General features: G+C 35.7%; 1 non-coding gene across 1 annotated transcript; it reads left to right on the top strand.

Moving 5' to 3' along the window:
- Positions 1–5,632: 5,632 nt before the first annotated feature.
- LOC139878978 (small nucleolar RNA R71) lies at positions 5,633–5,739 on the top strand. The gene has a single exon (XR_011769836.1). It is a non-coding gene; the product is annotated as a small nucleolar RNA R71 (small nucleolar RNA).
- The last annotated feature ends 345 nt before the right edge of the window (positions 5,740–6,084 follow it).

Raw genomic sequence — 6,084 nt, 5'->3', positions numbered from 1 at the left:
ATTACCTAGTTTTACTCCTGACGAATTTCTGAAATATTTTGAATTGAGTGATTAAAGATATTTATACCTTATGAATAAACGGTAAATTTCGCAGTGATATAATAAATTTTTGTATGATATCAATAATTTCGATTTCGCATACATAATTTTATTGAATATCAATTTAATACTTTATAGCGAACGATTCAGCGTTTATTATCAAAAGGTTAAAAGCAATAAAATAAAAATAAAACTGTACATACTTACCTGTGAGATAGAATTCTCAGAGACCTGCTTTAGCCGACTCATAGGAGAGTCGTGTGATTTGGTTTTCCATAGCTACATAAGCGTAGCCTCGATTTTTCAATAACTTTTCTTCTAAACATATGAACGGTCCTTCTCTGCGTAGAGTAACAAATTCAGTATTTGAATATGTTTGATTGTTCAAACATTTACCTTCATGTGACCATTTTCCGCATTTATGACATCTTTCAAGGTGCCGTGCTCTTCTTTTTGTTGCGGATTTTGATTTTCCTTTACCAAAATGTGTCTTATGATGATTCTTCCTGAGTTCTTTCCTCACTTCGTCCATTTTGCCTCTTATGAATGATATTAGTTCACTCGGGAAGATGTTATTATTACGTTTAGTAATCATAGCGTGTAGTAGTAGACCATGGTTCAGATCAAAGGAATTCTTCATCTCGTAAAACCTAAAAAAATAAAAATTCAGAATGGGGGGAGAAGACTATTTCTTTAGGGTCTACTAGGGAAAGACCATTCAGATTCCATTTTCGAGAACTACATGAAAACAAAACATCTAACTCTAACAGAAATTCATATTATCCTTAAAGTATTCGAATCTTCCCACACTTATTTAGCTTTGGTGTCGAAATTGTGATTAACTTCATCTTCAACTTCCATTAGATTATCTATGTAATGTTTAACTCTGTGACCATTAACTTCAAATTCAATCCAATTCGAATTTATTAATTCTACTGTTCCGTATGGGAAAACTCTTTTGACTATGAATGGTCCAGACCATCTTGATTTCAATTTTCCAGGAAATAGCTTGAATCTTGAATTGAAAAGAAGAACTCTGTCTCCTTCCTTAAATTCTTTTGAACTTCTGATTCTTTTATCATGCCATTTCTTTGTTCTTTCCTTATAGATTAATGAATTTTCGTATGCTTCATGTCTTAATTCCTCTAATTCGTTTAATTGACTTAACCGTAGACGTCCAGCTTCATGTAAATCAAGATTACATGTCTTCAAAGCCCAAAATGCTTTGTGCTCAATTTCTACCGGAAGGTGACATGCTTTTCCGTAAATAAGTTTAAAAGGTGTGGTTCCAATTGGAGTTTTGTAGGCTGTTCTAAAAGCCCAGAGTGCATCCTCCAATTTCATGGACCATTCCTTCGGATTTGATCCTACAGTTTTCTCTAGAATACGTTTTAATGCTAGGTTGGTATTTTCAACTTGTCCACTTGTTTGTGGATGATAAGCAGTTGAGATTTGATGAGTCACTCCATATCTTTTAAGAACTTTCTCAAGTTGATTATTACAAAAATGAGTACCCCGATCACTTATTAAAGCTTTCGGTTTTCTGAACCTAGCAAAAAGACGTTTTAAGAAGTTGACTATAACTCGTGCATCGTTAGTTGGGAGAGCTTGCGCTTCTGCCCATTTAGATATATAATCAATGGCAATAAGAATGTAGAGATTATTATGAGATTTTGGAAATGGACCCATAAAGTCAATACCCCAAACATCAAATACTTCACATACTTGAATGACATTTTGTGGCATTTCATCACGTTGACTTATTTTTCCGGCCCTTTGACAAGCATCACAGGATTTACAAAGAAGGTGTGCATCTTTGAAAATTGTAGGCCAATAAAATCCAGCATCGTAGACTTTTCTTGCTGTGAGTTGAGGCTCATAATGCCCTCCTGTTGGTCTTGTGTGACAATGGTTTAAGATTTGACTAGCTTCATCTCCGAATACGCATCGGCGTATTATTCCATCGGGACAACTTTTAAACAAATGTGGATCTTCCCAAAAATAGTGTTTTATATCACTAAAGAATTTCTTTCGTTTTTGGTACGACAACCCTTTTTCAAGGAATCCACATACTAAGTAGTTTGCATAGTCTGCAAACCACGGAATTTCATTATAATCGATCTTCAAAAGATATTCATCAGGAAAGTTATCTTGTATGGCCGATTCATTTAGAACTTCTAATTCAGGATTTTCAAGACGAGAAAGATGATCAGCTGCGAGATTTTCTGCTCCCTTTTTGTCTCGGATTTCAATATCGAACTCTTGTAAGAGTAAGATCCAACGGATTAATCGTGGTTTGGCATCTTGTTTTGAAAATAGATATCTAAGAGCAGAATGGTCGGTATAGACCACCGTTTTAGCTAGAACGAGATATGAACGAAATTTATTAAAAGCAAAGACAATAGCAAGGAGTTCTTTTTCAATAGTTGTGTAATTCGTTTGTGCTCCTTATAACGTCTTACTAGCGTAATAGATAGGTTGAAATCATTTTTCAATTCTTTGACCTAAAACAGCTCCCATTGCAAAATCACTTGCATCGCACATAAGCTCAAATGGTAGATTCCAATTTGGAGTTATCATGATCGGCGCATTAGTGAGTTTTTCTTTAAGAATATTAAAAGATTTGATGCACTCATCCGAAAAGATGAATGGAGCATCCTTTTCTAGAAGTTTATTCATAGGAGTGGCAATTTTAGAAAAGTCTTTTATGAAACGTCGGTAAAAACCGGCATGCCCTAGAAAACTCCTAACTCCTCTAACATTGGTGGGATGAGGAAGTTTAGCAATTACATCTACTTTAGCTCTATCCACTTCAATTCATTCCTTTGAAATTTTATGACCAAGAACGATGCCTTCTTTAACCATGAAATGACATTTCTCCCAATTAAGAACTAGATTTGATTGCTCGCATCTAATAAGCATTCGTTCAAGATTAACTAGACATGTTTTAAAAGTATCACCGAAGACTAAAAAGTCATCCATGAAAACTTCCATGCATTCTTCTATCATGTCGTGAAAAATTGCCATCATGCACCTTTGAAAGGTTGCAGGGGCGTTGCAAAGTCCAAATGGCATGCGTTTGTAAGCAAAAGTACCATAAGGGCACGTGAACGTGGTTTTCTCTTGGTCCTCGGGTGCGATTGGAATTTGAAAGTATTCGGAGAAACCGTCAAGAAAACAATAGTAACTGTTTCCGGCTAACCTTTCCAACATTTGATCAATGAAAGGTAAGGGAATGTGATCTTTTCTGATGGCATCATTTAATTTACTATAATCAATACAGACACGCCATCCTGTTACAGTCCTAGTAGGAATAAGCTCATTTTTTTCATTTGTGATGACAGTCATGCCACCCTTCTTAGGTACGCATTGAACTGGGCTTACCCATGGACTATCAGAGATTGCATAAATTAAACCTGCATCTATCAGTTTAATAATTTATTTCTTAACAACATCTTGCATATTAGGATTTAGTCTTCATTGGCGTTGCACATAGGTTTTATGGCCTTCTTCCATAAGGATTTTATGTGTGCAATACGAAGGACTTATGCCTTTAATGTCATAAATCTTCCATGCAATAGCTGGTTTATGAGCTTTTAGCACAGAAATGAGTTGAGATTTTTCATTTTCAGTAAGAGAAGACGATATTATTGCAGGAAATTCAGATTCACCATGTAAATAAGCGTATTCCAAATGGTTTGGAAGTGGCTAATGTCGGTGGTTCTTCTATCGATGATTTGTATCGATATCTGTCTTCCTCTTTTAACATTTGAAGTTCTTCTATTGTTGGTTCATAATCATTAGCCATGAGTGCGGCTAACATTTCAGCTTCATCAATTGGTTCAGTCCCTTCTCCTAAAGAACATTCTCCTGTTCCTTGTAATTCTGGAAATTCTTCTAACAATTTTGCATGTGAATCTATAGTTTGAATATAATAACATGTATCATCTGCAGATTGTGGTTGTTGCATGGCTCTAAAAACATAAAAGGTAACACTCTCATCCTCTATACTTAGGGTCAGTTTCTTACCAAACGCGTCTATTATTGCTTTAGCCGTGTTTAAGAATGGTCTTCCTAATATGAGAGGAACTCGAGAATCTTCTTCCATGTCCAGAATAACAAAATCTACTGGAAATACTAAAGTACCAACTTTAACTAGCATGTTCTCCATTATCCCTCTAGGATATTTTACTGATCGATCTACTAGTTGTATGCTTATTCGTGTTGGTTTCAATTCTCCGAGGTCTAGTTTAGCGTATAGTGATTATGGCATTAAATTTATACTAGCACCTAAGTCTGCCAATGCTTCTATTGAACTTAGACTACCTAGAAAACATGGAATTGTGAAACTTCCTGGATCTGAGAGTTTTTCTGGTAGCTTATTCAACAGCACTGCAGAATAATTAGCATTCATTGTAACAGCCGAGAGTTCTTCCATTTTCTTTCTATTTGTGATTAGATCTTTCAGAAATTTAGCATATCTAGGCATTCCTAAAATCGCATCAATGAAAGGAAGATTGACATTTATTTGTTTAAACATATCCAAGAATTTGGATTGCTCGGCTTCAAGTCTTTCTTTTCTCATTTTACTCGGGTAAGGAAGTGGTGGTTGGTATGGTTTAACATAAGGTTTAGCTTTAACTGTGTTATCTTCATTAACCTTTTCAACTACCGGTTCTGATTCCTTCTCTTGTTCAGGCTGTGGTGCCTGTGTAGTAGGAGTAGAGTCAACAGAAATTACAGGTATTTTCAGTGGTTTAAGTGTAATACCACTTCTTGTGGTAATGACTTTAGCTGTTTCATTCCGGGGGTTAGCATTTGTATCGATAGGTAGACTTTTCGGTTTTCTTTCACCTATCAACCTTGCTAGGTTGCTTACTTCTTGTTCCAGATTTTGGATTGAAGCTTGTTGATTTCTAAATGATTGAGCATTTTGTTCATTCGTTTGTTTATGAGATGTGAAAAACTGTGTTTGAGATTCAACTAGCTACGACATCATGTCTTCTAAATTTGGCTTTTTATCATCAGTTTGCGGTGGTTTATTTTGAAAAATAGGTCTTTGCTGATTGTAAGTATTGTTAGATACTTGTTGATTGCTAGGTCCTTGTTGGTTGTTGTATGGAACATTTTGGTTATAATTCTGATTTTAATTGTAGTTTGGTCTTGGCGGTTGATAATTATTTTGATAATTATTTCCAGGCCTTTGGTCATGTATGAAACATTCTCTCTTTGTTCCATTGTTTGTTCAATACTGAGACAATCTTTTGTCAAATGTGGTCCTCCACACTGCTCATAACTAATTCGTATTGCGTGAATATCTTTAGTCATCTTTTCCATTCGTCTCTCGAAAGCATCTAGCTTTGCGGAAATGGAATCAAAGTCATGGCTAGATTCGGCTCTAGCCGCTTTAGATGATCTAACAATGTCTTTTTCATGATACCACTCATGTGAGTGGGAAGCAGTGTTATCAATAATTTTGTAAGCTTCAGTTGCGGTTTTCTTCATAATGGAACCACCAGCTGCTATGTCGATGTCTTTTCGTGTAGTAATGTCGCATCCTTGGTAGAATATTTGTACTATTTGATAAGTGTCTAAACCATGCTGAGGACATCCTCTCAATAACTTTCCAAATCTTATCCATGCCTCATATAAAGTTTCATTTGGCTTTTGTGTGAACGTAACAATTTCTCCTTGAAGTCTTACGGCTTTAGATGCCGGAAAGAATTGTTTAAGAAAATTTTCAACTAAAACATCCCAAGTATCAATCGCCCCTTCAGGTAACGATTCTAACCAATCTTTGGCTTCTCCCTTTAAAGTCCAGGGAAATAACATGAGATAGATCTGTTCATCCTCAACTTCTCTGATCTTAAATAGAGTACAAATCCTATTAAAGGTACGAAGATGTTCGTTTGGATCTTCCTTCGGTGCACCACTAAATTGGCATTGATTAGTTACCATGTGTAGGATTTGTCCTTTGATTTCATAATCTGGTGCATTAATGTCAGGTTGAGTAATTGCGTGACCTTGGCCAGTGCATTTAGCCCT

The sequence above is a fragment of the Rutidosis leptorrhynchoides genome, chromosome 11 (assembly GCF_046630445.1).
Source record: "Rutidosis leptorrhynchoides isolate AG116_Rl617_1_P2 chromosome 11, CSIRO_AGI_Rlap_v1, whole genome shotgun sequence".
NCBI lineage: Eukaryota > Viridiplantae > Streptophyta > Magnoliopsida > Asterales > Asteraceae > Rutidosis > Rutidosis leptorrhynchoides.
This window is presented reverse-complemented; position numbering and strand designations above follow the sequence as displayed.